Source organism: Mastomys coucha, unplaced genomic scaffold, assembly GCF_008632895.1.
Source record: "Mastomys coucha isolate ucsf_1 unplaced genomic scaffold, UCSF_Mcou_1 pScaffold14, whole genome shotgun sequence".
In the NCBI taxonomy this organism is placed as follows: domain Eukaryota; kingdom Metazoa; phylum Chordata; class Mammalia; order Rodentia; family Muridae; genus Mastomys; species Mastomys coucha.
The window spans coordinates 71,286,245-71,304,224 of NW_022196896.1; the positions used below are offsets into that span (position 1 = coordinate 71,286,245).

The following is a 17,980-nucleotide window of genomic DNA, read 5'->3' on the forward strand; positions in this document are numbered from 1 at the left end:
TCCCACCATGATGACAATGGACCAAACTTCTGAAACTGTAGGGTAGCACCAATGACATATTTGCCCTTGTAAGAGTTGCCTTGGCTATGGTGTCTCCACAGCAATAAAACCCAAACTAAGACACCTCTCTCTCTTTCTCTCTCTCTCTCTCTCTCTCTCTCTCTTTCTCTCTCTCTCTCTCTCTCTCACCTATCTATCAACTGTGAATTTAATTGGGGGCTTGCTTACAATTTCAGGGGCTTGGTCCACTGTCATGATGGTGGGGAGCACGGCAGCAGGCAGGCATGGTGCTGGGGGAGTAGCTGAGAGCTCTACTCTGATCCACTGGGCGGCAGGTAGAGAAACACAGACACACAGGTGCTGGCTGAGGTTTTGAAACTTCAAAGCTTGCTCCCAGCGACACATCTCCTCCAACAAGGACATCCAAGGAGGTTGTGCAACTTCTGTGTAAGGTGACACAGTGCAGGAAGGCTAATCTAAACAGTTTACCAACTGGCATGCAAATATATGAGCGAACGGGGGTGGGGTGGGGTGGTGGGGTGGGGTCGGTCCTTCTTGTTTCCCACAGAATCAGTGAGAGGAGTCTGAGGCCACTATTCAAAGCAAACGCGTAAAAAAACTGTGTCCATTTTGTCTTACTTAAGTAGGGCTAAAACTACTGATTAGAGTTCTGCCTTCATTGTTGTAAAGCTAGATAGTAACAAGATGAGAGGTCAGCAACAAAGGATGAATGAAGTTAACATCTCTGACTGGAAGAGACTGTTGGGCATGCTGATTTTGTACAGGATGCCTCCCTGGTGTGGGGTTATATGTACCAGGTACTTTACATAGAAGGCAGGTAAACAACTCATGTGATAAAGCCAAGGAGGTTGCGAAACACCTGTGTAAGGTGACACAGTTCAGGAAGCCTTCAGTCAAAGGCTGCAAGGACTATACTGCCAAGCTTCCTCAGGTTACTTATGCCTGGGAACTTCCTCTAGGGAGGGAGGCAGCTGCCTGGTCACTTAGGGTGAATTGTTTCTGCCTTTAATAAGGAGGAGCCAAGAGCTAGGGTAGAATCTCATTAACATAAATGTGAGTTGCCCAACCTGAAAACTGAATTCATTTGAGTATCAGGGCTCCCTTCGCGGAATAACGAGTGAAGGAGCTTGGAGAAGAAACATCTGGATTCAGTCCTTCTCCCTCTATCTAGGGGGGCTTTCCAAGCTTGCTTACAGGTTAGCTACTACTCAAGGCTGGGAGAGTAAGGTTTCCTTCTAAAGCTTTCTCAGCCTCCTGTACTAAAAGAATTCCTGGGCTCTAATAAGCTGGCCTGGCCGCTGCGGAGGCAGCTGAGGTCGGGTTTCCTCTCCTCCCCCACTAGGAAGTGGTCGCGCCTGGGGGGGCTGGGGAGGGAGTGGAGTAAAAAAAGTGTCTGGATGGGAAAGTAAATAAATGCAAGGCAAATAAATAAAGAAAATGCCCACAAGCAATTACTGGGAGGAAGTGACATTTTTATGTAAGTCACTTTTCTGACAGACACCAGGCCTGTTTGGCTGAGAGTGCCGTGGGAATGCTTGGGGGGCGGGGTAGGGAGGTCGTTGTTAAGAATCCAATGCACAGCCGGGTGCGGGGACCACCCGGTCCCGTGGACTGGAAGTGGCACCTCCTTCTCCCTCTCAGCCCCTCCCGTATGCCCCCCAACTCCAATTTCGTGCGGGTTATGGCTTGAAGCCCACAGGCGGCGCTTTCCCTAGGCCTGGCTGGGACTCCCAGGTGGGTCCCCCGCCCCGCGTGCGCCGGGCTGGGCCGGCCCCTGGGCGGCGTCACGGCAACCAGGGAGGAGCGCGGGCGGGGAGCGCGCGGAGGCGGGCGCTGCGCGGGAGGGTCGCCGCCGCGGATCGCAGGCCGGTGCGCGCGGCCGAGCGGGCGGCGGCGACGGCGACGGCGGCGGCGGCGGCGGTGGTGGTGAGGAGGGCTCGGCGGCTGGCAGGCTCGGGGCTCCCGGGCCGGCGGGGTCCGCCGGGTCCAATTGCGTCCGCTTGGTGGCGGGAGGAGGGAGCGGTGCAGACAAAGAGCGGCATCTGGGCGGGCGCAGCGCGGCCGCCGCCCCGGGACTCGGTGCTGCTGCCCTCCGGCCTCGGCGTGCACTGTGCAGCGAGGTAAGGCGATGGCGGGGGCTGCAAACTTGGGCCGGTCCGTAGAGTTGGAAGAGAGGGGCGGGCGGGCGGGCCGGCGGGCCGTGGCCACCCGGGGAGGGCCAGGGACCGCGGACCCCTGCGCACCCGGCCGGTGTCCTCAGCCCCGCCGCGGCCTGGCGTCCCTGGGCACCCGCACCTCGGATACACACCTTCCTGCGAGCCCTCGCCTCCCTCAGCCTCGGGCTGGCGTGGGGGTGGGGCGCCCTCCGCGGGCGGACTCCGGGGACCAAGGACCGAAAGCCCTCGGGAACACAAGCAGCCCTGGCCTGAGGGCGGGCGTGGGACCGAACCGTGGCCAGGTCGCGGGGCGCGCGTGCCTGGGAAGAATAGCCTAGGATCTGAGGGCCACAGCGCTAGGAAGCGGGAGACTGCGAGGGCCAGGGAGAACTTCCAGTATTTAGAACTATTCGTGATCCGGCACAAAGCTGCTGTCACGTTCCATAAAGGAGGTCTTTGCCTCAGCGCAGGGCGCTTTTGTGCCTGGTTCCAGTCCCTGCGCCCGGTCCCGCATTTCCAAGACTTAAACCTCCTCAGCCAAAGTTTTTCCCACCCAGCTGCTCTGCCCCCTCAGTTTATTCAGGGCGATTTAAGCAAGTGGCTCTGCAAGAATTTGATGTGTGACTTTTTAATGCCCCGTTGGCACCTCCCTTTTGAGCACTGTTAGCATGGCATTGTGTGGAGAGGTTTGATTTGCAAAACGCTGTTATTTATACACAACAACGACTCTCCCGGAAGGTGTGCGCGGGTGATGGTTAATGGATAGCAGACTTGACTTACAGTAGTATTGTGAACAGCTTGGGGACACAGCTGGGCGCCAAGTGGAGTGGGCCCTGCCACCCTAACCCATTCAGGTCGGCAGCTTCCTCCTTATTTGGCTTTCCTTATTTTGCTAACAGGTTTAAGGCCAGTCTTGCCAAGTTTGCATCTGTGTGTGGGATGAACAGGTCCGAGTTTGGGCTGGAGGTGCACAGGCCTGCTCTTTGGTTGACCCAAAAAGAAACAGCCCTTTGGGCAGTGGGCGTGGCTTGCTGGTACCCTTCCCTGGAGACTTCTCTGCCCCTCACCCAGTACAGGCTTTTCTGCAGAGATTTTGAGGAGGAATGAGAATAATTTTGGGTGTGTTTCAAGCCAGGGTTTTTTTGGTATAGTTAGGAACAGTAGTTTTACAGTCTAAAGGTCACTACTTTATCAGAACATCTGAACTGTGCTGTGGCACTCCCTCCATTCACTTTCCAAGTGTTTATAGATACAGACTTAGAAACCGGACTTTCGGGCAAGTGCCTGGTCTACATAGTGAAGGCAGCCAGTGGACACACGGAGAAGGTGCACTTTGGACAGTTAAGGTTTTACACCTTCAGGTCTTTCCAAAGTGACCACAAGACACAATCCTCCCTTAAACTTTCTCACCTCCTGGTAGGTTAATGTAGTTTTGATTGGAGACAGTAAAGGTCCTAGCGATCTGAAGCTGAAGTGAGAACTTTGTGCGGCTGGGCTGTAAAGCTTCCAGTTACAGCTGACTGCCCGTCTTGCTCTCAGTTTCTCAGATGTGCTTGAACAGAGAGCCCCAGTTTCAGGGTTGGTAGTTGCTCTGTGAGCTCCGGACGCTTGATAGGTGATTTGCCCACCGGCGGAGAGACTGACCCCCTTTAGAATGGGTAGAGCTTATAAAAGGTGGTTTCCAGCTCCTGTAGTCTGTTTTCAGTCCATTCCCAGGCTTTCAGCTTTGCTTTCCCCGTTGGGTCCTTGCTTCATTCGGTCTTCTTCCTCCCTTTCTCTTTGACCCAGTCCTATCCCTGACCTCTGCCATGTACGTTGGCGTACTGAGCATGTCTAACACACAGCAGCACCCAGATGTTTGAGAAATGTGCCTTCATCCTTGTTAAGTCTCCCCAGATCTTTCCTCGTTGAAGCAGAGACTGGATGACCCGTTGAAAACAACCAGAGGTTCACTGATTGCATAGTGACGGACCTGGAGTTCTTTATTTGATCACTTGCATTAGCTTAATTTGCCCTGGCAAGACCGGGCTTGGTTGCTCTGTAGGGCACACATGCTTCTAACTGACTGGCTCGCAGTGTGCACTGGGGCTGACATGGCTTGTGGAAATGATTTTCTGATGTTCCCAATGAGCCTTAATGACTGGAGGATTCAAGGCTGCTTGTTGCAAGTGCAGAGCAGTGCAGTGAGCGGTGTTGGGGAAAACTCATAAGCTAACTTTTCTTCCAGAAGAACTGGGAAGCTTCCACTAGAGACTTAGGAAATTAGTTTTCCCCATCCAGAGAGACTTCAAATGTTGCTTCAGAATTGTTTCTCTTTCCTCAAAATGAGAGATAGGAACATTTCTCAGGGTGTTTTCAAAGGACATAAGTGAAAAAAAAAAAAAGATGCCATTTGTGCTGTTATGTGTAAGTTAGGCAGCCTTTTAAAACAAGCTATCAGAGGTATGCAGCCCTGGGAAAATAATGCATTTCTTTAGGCCATCAGAATAGTGCAATTTTTAAAAAAGACTTTTTTTTATTTTTCAGCAATTCACTTTGGACAAATCGCAGAGAACATGATGGTAAAGCCTTTTAAGGGAATCACATCCTCTGCACCCCAGTTCCCACCCCACCTCCCGCCCTTTCCCCTGGAGTACACTTCCACCTCAAATTCTCAGTCCTCCAGGCCATGACAGTGAAAAGTGTTCTTTAGATCAACATACAGTACCACATTAGGGTCGCAGTGGTATTCCCATCTCTGACTAGTACCTGTGTGAGCAGCCCAAGAGGGATCTAGTCCCTTTCCCAGATTTTATGGCTGTCTCAATTTTCATCCTTTTGAAGGGTCATTTCTCTCCTGTATTTCACCATCTTCCATATCAACTAAGAGACAGTGACTGTGTCCTGGGACCTCCAACAGATCTTTCTTAGTGGTTCCCTTTGGACATTTGTGACCACCTTCCCAGTTGTCTTCATTATTTCTTACCCTGATATAGGCTGGAAGGTGTTGATCATAGCATTTGATCCATAGTTGGTGTGTGACAACACATTTCTTAACATCTTGTTGATTTCTGGCCCGCGTTATTGAGGTTGGTGATGAAATCAGAATCTTAGCCTCTGTTCATTGTCACAACCAGCACACCACAACGTACATAGCTTGGTCTCTAGGACTTTCGAGACAGTGAGGGAATATGATCTGGTGGCCTTTATATGGTGGATTCTCTTGCATGGCAAGTCATTTGTAGTTTTGCAGTGAAACCTAAAAACAAAAGCCATGAAATTCCTTTTTATCCCCCTTCACACATCTTGAAGGTAATCTTACATAATCCTTTTTGTGCACCTGCATTGTGACTGCCCTTTGTGGAGCTAAACAACCCCCCCACCCCAGAGATCTGTCGCAGACTGAATGGTTTTGTTATTGTGAGACATGGTCTCACTTTCCTCAAACTTGATCCTTCTGCTGAAGCTTCTGGAATGCTGGCATTACAGGCATGTGCCTAGCTTGAGTGTTGGAGTTTTTCCTTAGATGAGGCTACCTATGTCAGCCTGATGTGATAGCTCTGGCCAAAGCCTTGGTTATGTTGCTATGAAGTAGTTATTGATTGGTACTCCCCTTTCTACTGTCTATATTTGGTAATATTTTTCTTTTAAACTTGAACCTCAAGTTTACTCAGAGTTTAATTGTAGGTTGAAGATCTGTAACCTGAAGATCTGGTCTGCAAATTTCGTGACGTCATTTTTCTTTACAGCTGAATAGTATCCTACAGTATCTGTGCCACATTTCTATTGTCTGTTCATCTGTCGAAGGACATTTAGGTTGTTTCCATGTTGTGAATAGGGTGGCAATAAACACGGCTGAGCAAGTATCCAAGGACTGGGATGTCTGAGTCCTTTGGGCATGTGCCAAGGCGTGGGTCATATGTTAGATTTATTTTAGTGGGTGTGATTTTGAGGATTCTCCATAGTGATAGTTTGCATTTATGCCAGTAGTGAATGAGGATTCCTCTTTCTTCGACTTCACCAGCATTGGCTTGGTTGAGCTAGGCCGTTCTGACCATGTTGAGATGAAGTCTCAAAGTTGTCTACATTTAAATTTCCCCAGTAATTAAGGATGATTAACACTTTTTGAGAAAGCATTCCCAAAATGAAGGCTTTCTGAGCACCAATACGATATGATGCCTTAAATGGAATATTCCACTCCTGACCTTGTGACAGATTGTCCAAATTCAAGTGGACTAGAAATACTGAGATTACACTTAGGTGCACATGTCAACTATATATGGAGCATGTGAATTTTTTTGTTTTGACTTGGGTATTATTTCCTTTAAGTGTGACAAATGCAGGGTAGATCAGGGTGGTAGTAAATAACAAATATATCAGCAGGATAAGCAAATAATTAGCCCAGGAGTTCCAGTCGAGGGTGACACATATGTGCTGCACATATCTCAAAGGCTGACATACTTCTGGCCCCACACCTGTTGGATGAGCAACATGTAACCTGTATTGCAATTTCTTCCGTTAAGACAGTTTTGGGAAATCGATACTTTGGCTTGCCAGTTGTTAAAGGAAGACCCAAACTGCCAGATGACAAAATAAGAATAAGATGTCAAAGAAATTTTGTTACAAAGTACATTTTGCTTGCTCATGTTTAGTGTTCTGCATAGAATGACATCTGTGTGAGAAAAACGCCAGGGGTTGTAGATCGTGGGCTTAGGTTGAAAGCTTGTTACCCAGTGCCCTGTCACCTCTCAGATGGCAGCAGGTGAGGGTTACTGAGTCCCATAGCATTGTCATAGCCCTTGGGTGTTGTCTTAGTTGTAGTTTCTGTTGCTGTGATGAAACACTATGACCAAAAACAATTGGGGAGGGAAGAGCTTATTTATTTATTTACTTACTTATTTCTGGAGGCAGGAGCTGAGTCAGAGAGCACGGAGGCTTGCTTCCGCTGGCTTGCTCAGCCTGCTTTCTTCTAGAACCCAGGGTCACCATCCCAGGGTGGCCCCACCCACAATGGACTGGGCTCTCCCACTGATGTGTACTGTGCTGTGTTTCAGGTATGTGCTGATGTGGTTGGGGCAGTTTATGTGTGGAGCCCTTGGGAGAAGATCCATTTGTGTGGAGGCAGGCAGGAGATACGGCAGTGACTTTGTGTCCCTGCTTCACTTTTAGGAGCCAGAGTGGCTTGGAAGGTCTCCTTGTGACCAGGGTATTCGTTCCTGCTTAGTGTGTGTTGGTCTGCTTGGTCTTCTGTAGTGGAATGCTGCACTAGGTAGCTGACACAGCAGCGTGAACTCTCTCGGCATTCTGGAAGCAGGAAGACCAAGGTTATGTTGTCTGATGAGGAGGGTTCTTCCTGTTGGCCCTCTTGTCTTTAACTGGCAGCTTTGTTTTGTTGGTTTTAGTTTATTTACTTTAGGTGTATAGAGTAAGGGGTCTCTGCTGGGCCCTTGTCTTCTTAGGAAGGAAGCAGTTCTATTAGATGAGGTTCCCATTCTTATTATCACTGTTAACCGTCACCTTCCCCCACTTACAATTTCTTTTAAAAGAAATTACATGTTTATGAACGTGTCTGTATGTGTGTGTGTAGCTGTATGCATGTCAGTACTGGTGCCTGCAGGGGCCAGAGAGTGTGTTAGATGGCCTGAAGCTGCAGTTAGTCAGTTTTGAGCTGCCTGCTTATTTTGGAGATGGAGGATTCACTGTGAATCTCTGGCTGCTTGAAGCTCACTGTGTAGACCGTATGGCCTCAAACTCACAAGATATCCGCCTGCCTCTGCCTTCCAAGTGCTGGGATTAAAGGTGTGCACCACCATGTCCAGCTTCAATTACCTTTTTTTTTTATTAGATATTTTCTTTATTTACATGTCATGATTTCTCCTTTCCCAGTTTCCTCTCCAAAAACAAAAAAACAAAAAACAACAACAAGAACAAACCCCTGTTCCCTCCTCCCTCCCCCTGCTCACCACCCCACCTTTTCCCGCTTACTAGCCCTGACATTTCCCTACACTGGGGCACAGAATCTTCACAGGGACAAGGGCCTCTCCTCCCATTGATGACCAACTTGGCCATCCTCTACTATACACATGCTGCCGGAGCAATCAGTCCCACCATGTGTACTACTTGGTTGGTGGTTGAGTCCCTGGGAGCTCTGAGGGTACTAGTTAGTTCATCTTGTTGTTCGTGCTATGGGGCTGCAAACCCTTCAGCTCCTTGGGTCCTTTCTCTAGCTCTTTCATTGGGGACCCTGTACTCAGTTCAATGGATGGCTGTGAGCCTCTTGGCTAGGATCAAGTGTAGTATCTGTTCAATTATCTTCTTTAATGTAGTGTCCAGATACATTTGGTCTTCAACCAATTTGGTTTTCACCAATTGCAAAACTTTTATCTTTTACTAAATATATACAGTTTTTAAAAAATGTATTTCTTAGTATAAGTTTCCATACCATTAATGTTATTGGATGTATACATAATCTAGAATGTATGGGATGAAGATCATAGGTGATACAAAAAAGGTCGTGTAAGGTTACAGAAGTGATGTGAACATCTGAGGATTTGGGAACGGTAGGGGTTCAGGAACCAGTCTTCCATGATACTGATAAGGGATGGTATCATTGTATCATTATTTGGGGGTTAGAGCTTCAGTGTGTGAATCTGGAGCTACAATTCCATCTGTCACAGTGTAACTGTCTTGTCAAATGGCTAGTCTTAGGATATACAGTTGCTTTCACCACCCAAGTCTGGAATTTGTTTATTTTTCTCTGAGAACAACTGCCAGGGATGGTTTCAGAATAGCTAGAAGTAAAAAGAGACTGTCCACTCATCGAGTCTAGTCCTCAGATCCCACGGCCGGTAAGAAGCCTTGGCACTTCGCTTTGAGGTTTTAAGCAGAGTGATTAAGGACAAAAAGCCTTGACTCAGTTCACTGTGGACACTTGCCTTCACCATGTGGTTTGGCTGTGGGCACTCACTATGGTTTGTTTGTGTTTTTTTTTTTTTTCTCTATGAGGACTCTCATAAATACAGCGGAGAACACGGAGGGTTTTGCATGAGAAGGAATGCATTTGCCAATTCCTCATGAGAGTAAAAGTATGGGGCAAGGTCTGCTACCTCTGTGACAGGGCGGTGGTCCTGTGAGCCAGTGAGTGCCCTTCCTGGGCTGTGCATGGTGTTATTTGGTGAGACGCATCTTGTGCTGTGTGTGTGTTTATGGCCAAGGTTAGTGTATTGTTACAGGTGACCACATTGGAGAGTGGGACTAACCTGTCACCACTCTCCATCCATATAGGTTCGTTTGTTCATGGTTCCCTTGTTGCTTCACTTTTTTGGTGTTGTTCATTTTTGTTTATCCTTTCATTCATTCATTGGCATGAACCAGTCATCTTTCCTAATTATTTCTAAAATCTCCAGTGTTTCAAACTACTGTCTTCTGGTTACTGTCCTCTTCATCCATCAGCCAATCCATCCTTAAATTCCTTCTTGTGTCCGCAATCTGGTTATCAGCCCTATTGATTCCTCCTTCAAAGATTGCTTTCACTGACTGCTCTATTCTTTTTTTCCTTTGACTTTGACATCAAAACAGCTTCCGACAACTCCTGCCATCTGTTTTTTCATTCTTTGTGCCCTAACACTCAGTTGAGGCTACCTTCTTGCACTTGGTGAGTCTCACTGACCCAGAATCCATCTCCCAAGATGTTCTAAGTCCTTGGTATTACAGATATGGACACACACTCACTGTTTTCTTTGTTCTCCCAAACCCACTGTCCCCTAAGCTACCGCCATCTGTAACCACATACCCACAGTGGTTTGCTAACTCTGGTCAGGAACTTCTTTCTCTTAGACACTGCTGCCCATTGGGGCTATTCAGGGCTAGCCCTAGACTGCTGGACTGCTATGTAGCTGTGGTTTTGCATAGAGTGCAGCAGGAGCCTGCTTCTACTTTATGGGAAGAGAGATTGTCTGCAGAAAGCAGGGTGGGTGGGTGCCATTTAAACTCAGTGTCTCCCTATAAATTCCATTTGAAGCCATCGTTTGTTGGGGCAGTGCTGTCCCATTGAAATGCTATGTGAGTCTCTCACCCATGAGAATGCCAGACCCAGGTGTAACTTTAAATGTTCTCAGGGCCGCATTAAAAGTGTATAAAGAAACACGTGCTACTATGATGTTTTTCTTTACCCAGTATAGCGAGTTTGATTTATTTATATAGTCATTACAAACATAATTAATGTGTGATTACACTTTTATTTTTATTTGATGAAGTCCTCAGAATCCGTCATACAAGGTATATTTAACAACATATATCCTTCTTGGTGCATTACAAACCTTTTAGAAATGTGGTTTTTTTTTTTTTTTTTTGGGTAGAGATTTAAATTGTCAACATAAATGTTTTTATATATTTTTGATCAGTGCTAAGTACTTAATCTATATGTAAGTATAGAAGCTAAAGTCATGTTTTTGAGTGGTCTCTCACACTTATACACACACACACACACACACACACACACAACTGGACATTGTAATTAGTGTCCTAAGCACATTACACATAACTGATTGAATTCTCACGAGACCCAAGTACAGCATTTTCTGCCTTTATTCTGGAAAGAAAGAAAAGGGGACTGGATTCTCGGACTGAGATCACAGCTCCCCAGTGGCTGGTCTGGAACTCCTGTTCTGACCACCTCACCCTCTAAGCCAGGTCACCATACCTTTGTTAAGATATGTCTAAAATGCATAAAATGGAATATAAACTTTCATGATCATTAAGATTTGAGAAATGCTGGAAAGCAAAAAAAAAAAAAATCATTGGTGGGGTGTGGATCTTGGCTGTAGATTCATTCTGGAGACTACTTATCAGCTCCATTGTGAAGGAGGCTCTGGCCTTTGGAGGGACTTAGTGAATAAGACTGCTTCAGTGGCCTTGGAGAGGCAGCTCCGAAGGCTTACACTGTTCCTCTGACTACTCCCCTGTGCCCATCTGATGTGTGGGAAGGTCTTGAGGATTTCCAAGTTGGCTTCCGCCTCTTTTCTTGTTGTAGAAGGCGGGCTTGCCTCTTAGTCTGCGTTCTTGGAAGCAGCTGCTCAGAGTCCCTTTGGGAACTATGGCCCGGACTGCCACTCCAGGAGAGTGTGTGCTCCAGACCTTTCCAGACTTGGCCTTTGGTGTTTGGAGGTTGCCGGGGTCTCGGGAAGCCTTTTTCATGAGCAGATGAAAGTGCCTGGAGATGATACAGTCTGCCCATGTCTGATCGATTTTCCTTCAGGGATGTACCTCGGCTTCATAATGTATGAATTTTGGCTGAGGATATAAGGGTGTCTGTAAGTCAACAAATATTTTAATTATATCACTTAGGAGCCTGGCTGCAGAAACAGGCTTGCTGTCTTTCCCTTTCTTCCTTCTGTCCGCTGTGTCCATTTTATGGCTAATCACTTTACAGGCTTGTATCAAGCCTGTGTGTATGTGAGGAGGGCCAGTCAGAACTGATAATAAATTGTTCTTATTAGTGTGTGTGATGGAAGCCAGCTTGATGTTGACATGAAAACCACAAGCTACTGTAGTATTTTTTTAAAATTAAAACAAACAACTTTTTTTCTTTTAAAGCAAGAAATAAAAGGATTCAAAGAGTTATGTTGGAAAGTTTGCAGAATCTTGGTAGGTTGATCAGTGAATTTAAAGAAGCAAACTTAGCAGAATCTAGCAAGATAGATAATAAATTGGGTCTTTTCTGTCTATTCTTTTCTCCTTTCTGTGCTTTTGGGATTTCCCTTCATTTCTTCACTCTTGTGTGGTCCTCTGTTCAACCTGAGGGCTTTTTCTATGTGGTATGTTCACCTGGGTACACACACTACCCTTTATGTCCTTGTTCACAGTCTCCCTAGGATCTGCCTTGCTTGGCTTTATAGATCGACTCTTATCCCTTCTGATCAGTCCTCTGCTTTGCCTGGGCAGAACTGAAGCATGTTTGATGAACTGCCTGTGGGTCAAGAGTCTTGGTGTTCTTTTCAGACTTGATTGTGCCTTGTACCTGATATTCTCAGTCATCCAAAGAAAAGCTGACTCTGTCTTCAGTAGAACTGGGTTCTCTTTTCACGGCTGTGTCTAATGGGTCAGGGTTCCATGCCTGAGAGAGAAAATGTGTTTTAACACCCCTCGTGTTAGTACACGCACGGCTTCCTCTTCGTTTTGGAATCTGATTTGTTATTGGATTTGGATTGGGAAATAGAGTCAGTTCACTTTTGCAAATCCAAAACACTTTTTTCAAGGTTAGTATCCTGAAAATCTTGATGGAGGCTTGAGTAGCCTTTACCCATGTCTATAAAACTTACTGATTCTCAACTGAGCAACTTTCCTGTGCTGACATTCCGCAATGTCTGGAGACACTCATCATGCTTAGAGGTTCTGCAAGTGGATAGTGGATACAGGCTGGCTTTTGTTATCCTGTAATACATAAGCCTGTCCCCACAGCCAAGAATTAACTAGCTCAGAATACCCCTAGTTAATCAGCTCTGGGGTGAGTGAGTGCGGTTTTCTCCACATAAGTGTTTAAGTTAAGTTGCTTTTAAGAGACGAATTTCATTCCTCCATTTTGATCAACATAGTGAAAATAATAGATGTCTAGAGCTCCTGTATGTCTATGCCCTTAAATATGTAAAGGAGATGCTTCTATGTAATTCACTTTTTTATGTGTGTATGAAATAATGCCAAAATTTGTCAGTTTGCTTATCTGTGTCCAGTCAGCATATTTGCACCAAATACCTAGGAAGAGCCGATTGTTGCTTTGTGACACCTAGCAGAGATGTGAATAAAGTCTGTTGCTCTCAGAAGGCCTACTGATGTGGGAGTGATAGGGGACCCTTTATCAGTTGCTTAAGCAATGGCTGATCAAAAGACATCTGTTTTCTTAGAAACTTTACACTGATGATTATCCAGAGAGGTGTATTTTGTTATTACCAAAGTTCATGGGCTTGAGGGCTCAACCTGGTTTGTTTTGAGCTGGGCACATGCGTTAGTGTTTGAATGTTTGATGTCTGCTTTGTATGGCCCTTATCCTCTTCAAAGAGAGAACCCAAATACCACAAATTAGACCTTAGGAAGGAGAAGGAAAGGGGAAATTCTAATTTGGCTGTTAGTTGCTGACTCCCAGCGTCTACACAACTACTGATTAGCCAGCCTAGGATATGATGACTGTCTGAAAATTGTTTTCCTTTGTAAATAGGTTCTTTCTTGATCAGGCAGGGGGAAAGGGATGCTAGAAATGTGGAGGAGGCTTGCCAGTTGTAGTTGCCTTGTCTTGTAGCTGTTTGTGTTGTGTTGATTATTTCCTGTCCTGTCTTCTTCCTCTTTTGACCGAATTTCTTATCACCATTCTTCCTGTTCTGTTACCAGGATGAGTACCATAGCAACACAGTGAAATTTCAATGTTCTGAGATCTTAAATGTATAGTCTATCTTCTCTCTAGTCCTATCTCAGATGGCTGAGGATCCTCTGGAAAGTTAATGGTAACTCTTGGGGAACGCTGGGAACTTCTGAAGTTAGGTGGGGCTGAGCAATGTATGTATCTTTTTGTTGCCCACAGGCTATTCAGTGCCATTTCTTCTAGGAGGGTGGGTAGAAGGAATCTTCTGTTGTGAATTGGATGTTTTGCAGATGAAGAGAGTGTCCAAACTGGTCAGTGGGTTCCCAACTGTGAATGGCTTTCTGGGGAGAGATCTGCAGGATGGATGCTTGAAAGCTGCTGGCCCTGAGCTCCACTGTGGCTTGTCTCCTTCTGTCTGTAAGCATCTGCCTTAGGTGGGGGATATTTTGGCTTTTCATTATAATTTGAACTGTATTAAATTGTATCATTTTGAACTTGATTAATAGGTTTATCTCACTTTGAATGTCTAAAGTCTTGAATCCTGTGCGAAGAAGAGATTCCTTGCTACTGAAATCAGGCTAGTTACAGAATTGTGTTTTAATCTTCTCCTAATACGTTTTGAGTTTTGTGAAAGAGGTTGCCACAGTGTTTCTTACAGGACTACCTTTGGAGATTTTATAGTTAGTGTGATGTACTCCTTGATTGGTAGAATGTTTCCTTCAAGAAGCATGAATAAATGATTTAAGTGGCAGATGCAGGGCCCTGCTACTTGTATCAGATCCTCCACAGTGGTTAAGCTGGAAGTGGGTGGGTGTAGAGGTGACAAATCCTGTTATTCTTCAGATCTCTCCTGTGTGGTGGACTACTGTTGGGATTGTATTTTGAATAAGCAGTGTTCACTTAGTGAGTATTTATTGATACTGCCTGTGTGCCAGAGCTGTGAGAGCCAGACAGAGACCTACCCTCAGGGAACCTGTAAACTACCCTAGAGATTTCTTTTTTTGTAGTCCACACTCATTTCTGACCTTTAATCACCATCTCCACATTTGCGTAAGAGGTGACACTACAGAAAGTCTCTCAAACCCTCCCTAACACCAACAGAAATGTAGTTCCAGTATTTTGGAGAAGGCTAACTCTTTTCCAAGTTCCTTGGAGATAGAGGCTAGAATGGTCACCTGAGTGGAGTTGTTCCCTGGTGTAGCTGTGTACGCTGGTGGCTGCCTCAGCACACTCATTCACTCCTGTAGCTATTTCAGGAACTCAGATGAAAACCAGACCATTTGTTTGCACACAGTAGACTCTTGTTTTGGGGTTAGCTAAACCTGTTCTGTTCTTATAATGTAAACTCTGCTTGTCTGTTGCTTATTTACTCTAAAAAAAAATCAGTAAGACTACTTATTGAAGGTTTTAGCTGGATATTGCATTTAGGTAGCACACAGATAATTTATTCTTGTTTTGGTTGTTAACGGTATAAGTGCATTAGCTCACATTTTGTTTTTATGTATGGTTTTTGAGACAGGATCTCACTATGTAGCCCTGACTGACCTGCAACCCCATATGGAGACGAGGCTGTCCTGGAACTCAAAGAGATCCACCTGCTTTTGCTTCCTGAGTACTGCAATTAAAGGCATGGGCCACCACAGCCGGCTCATGCATGCCCTTACCTTTTAATTTAGAGAAGGTTTATTCAGTCAAATTTCTGTTTCTTGTGGAACAATGGATGTTGCAGATCAGCCTTGCCCAGCTATGGCAAGGACTTGCTTTGTTTCCGCCCAGGTACCTCCTTTGAAACTTAAAACTGTTTCTTCCTCTAGTTTGGATGTTTCTTTTTGTATCAGGGCCCTGAACTTTTGTTAAGTGTAGCCTTTCAGACGGCCAGTTTCTCAACCCAGTGCCCATATCACACAGGTGGTCTGTGGGGCATTATAGAACTTTTCCAGAGGTGGGCAGATGTCAGCCTTTATTTTTAAGTTCTGTTTAGCATAGGAAAACAAACCAGCGTTGCTTTTCGATGTAAAATCGGGTCTTAGTTATTCATGCGAAAGCAGCCGGCTTCGGATGACGTGGATTCATGCAAAAGGGTTTTTGTGAAATACTAGAATTAATTAATGATAGACTGTAGTTAAGGCTTCTTGTTTCTCTTGAAGTTAATTTGAGGCTAAACCAAGTTTAATTTGGAGATAGGAGGTTTGTGATGGATTAAAGGTAGGACAGTGTTGGATTCTTGGTTTTGGGCTTTGAGAAAGACAGACTTTGTATTAAGTCCTTGTTCAGTTTTATTGAAAGTTGCAAGTTTGCTTATACAGTCTATTTATCATTTAATGTATTCAAGCGTGCACTGTATGTTCTTTCAGATTTCAGTAATGTAAAAACCTCATTCTGTTTTATTACACTGAGCTGTAATGTCCCCCCTCCTTCCCTCCCTCCTCCCCTCCCTCCCTTCCTTTCTCTCTTCCTCCTTCCCTTTCTTTTCATTTGAAAAGTTAGTATTAAACTCAGGACGTAGAGCCCAGGGCCTTGAGCTTACTGGGCAAAGGCCCCTGCACTGGGCAGTATCCTTAGCACCAACCCCCTCCTTTTTTTTCTTGAGTATTGTGATTCACCAGCTTTATCAAAGTACAGTTTGTTGCTGTCCAAAGGCCACCATGATGTATTTTGTACATATGCTTTTATTTTATATTTACGTTAGCATGTCCCTCACCCACCAATGATCTCCCAATATAGCACAAGCTAGCTGTGACTTTGCTATGTAGCCCAGGCTTGATCTTCATGCTAGCTAGCTCTGTGGACTTGAGGTATGTACCACCGTACACATCTGTGCATTTTAAAATACTTTCAGATAACTGAGACATAACCAGCACCATTTTTCCTCACTTTGTTGTCTGGCATTAGTACAGGGCCCTAGTCATACTTAACAATCAGTGTTGATACACGATGTTAACAAAAGCCTGTGCTATGTTTAGATTTATATAATTAGTTCCTAACATCTGTTCTTCTGTCCCAGGACCCCACATTGCTTTTAATCCTTTTAGTTTCAACCGTCAGACGTAGCTTCCGAGGATTGGCTCTGGTAGTTCTAAACACTTCGGGCAGGTTTGGAGGTTGTTTAGTTTCCTCATGATAAGATTGGGGTTTCGAGCAGAGAGGTGAAAACTTCATTCTCTTCACTTCACAGGTGTCGCCCAATTTCATTTTTGTTACTGTGCTAAAATAAAATACCCTGACAAAAAGCAACTTTGAGGGGGGTGGTGGGAGAATAATTTTAGTTCACAATTCTAAGTCATAATTCTTCATTTGGGGAGAGTCAAGGCAGGAACTTGAAGCGGCAAGTCATATCCCCAGGAGAGCAGAGAATCAGTTCCTGAGTGCTCACTGCACAGCACATTGGTTTTCAGTGCAGTTCAGGGCCCAGTCATGAAATGGTGCTGCACTCATTCAGGATGGCAATCTCAACCCAATTAAAGAAAATCTCCCACAGGTTTGCTTACAGACCAAAGTCTGGGCAGTTCCTCCCTGAGACTTTCTACCCAGGTGGTTTTTAGATTGTGTCAAGTTGACAGTTACATACTGTCAGCATAGTTTGCAACTGTATGCTGACCTCCACCACCTGGTTGAGGTACACTTTTCTCTAATGTTGATTTTTTTTTTCCTTCTTTCCATCTCTGGTCTTTGGGGGAAGGTCAGCTTTTCTACCTGGAATGATTGTTTCTTTTTTTAAGGTTTTATTTATTTTATGTATCATCATTGCTCTCTTCAGACACACCAGAAGAGGGCATCAGACTCCATTACAGATGGTTGTAAGTCACCATGTGGTTGTTGGGAATTGAACTCAGGACCTCTGGAAGAGCTCTTAACCACTGAGCCATCTCTTCAGCCTGAGTGGTTGTTTCTACAGTAGCTACTTGGAACTCTTCATGGGAGATAATGTTCAGTTTGCAGGTGACAATTTCAGTGGCCATAGAAGGCATGACAACATGGCTCCATGGCACTGTGTTAGAGGAGATGATAGGGTAGCTCTTTAGCATATTTCTAGAATGTGGTTTCCTGATATGGAGAAAAATAAATTCTCAGGTCTTGCTTTGGACTTAATGACTCATTCTCCTGAAACACATTGGTCAGAAATCTGTTGAGATGAGTTACCTAGGTGATTCTGATCTGTATGGGAAGTTGAGGGCCTCTGCTATGGATTGGAATCTGAGCCCTTCTCATAACGGCTTGTGTGGAGGCCCTGTGCTGCTGTATGCTCTGAGTCCTAAAGCTCCATGCAGGGATTTTTATTCTCACGGCTTGTGCTAGCCTTAGGTCAATGTGACACACAAATTGGAGGAGGGGATCTCAACTGAGACAAAGCTTTCATAAGGTCCAGCTGTAAGGCATTTTATTAATTAGTGATTGATGGGGAGGGCTGAGCCTATTGTGGGGGATGCTATCCCTGGGCTGGTGGTCTTGTGTTCTATAACAACACATGGTGAGC

The 17,980-nt window shown here is 45.4% G+C and overlaps 1 protein-coding gene across 2 annotated transcripts in view; it reads left to right on the plus strand.

The window, feature by feature from the left end:
• Window positions 1-1,130: 1,130 nt before the first annotated feature.
• Window positions 1,131-17,980, plus strand: part of Nck2 (NCK adaptor protein 2) — a 137,453-nt gene continuing 120,603 nt past the window's right edge. Inside the window, exon 1 of one of the 2 annotated variants that reach the window (XM_031367361.1) lies at window positions 1,131-1,217. The gene's annotated coding sequence lies outside the window, so the exon portion shown is untranslated. Of the gene's footprint in view, window positions 1,218-1,845; window positions 2,142-17,980 lie in introns of those variants that run through there. The other variant, XM_031367360.1, reaches the window with a different exon arrangement.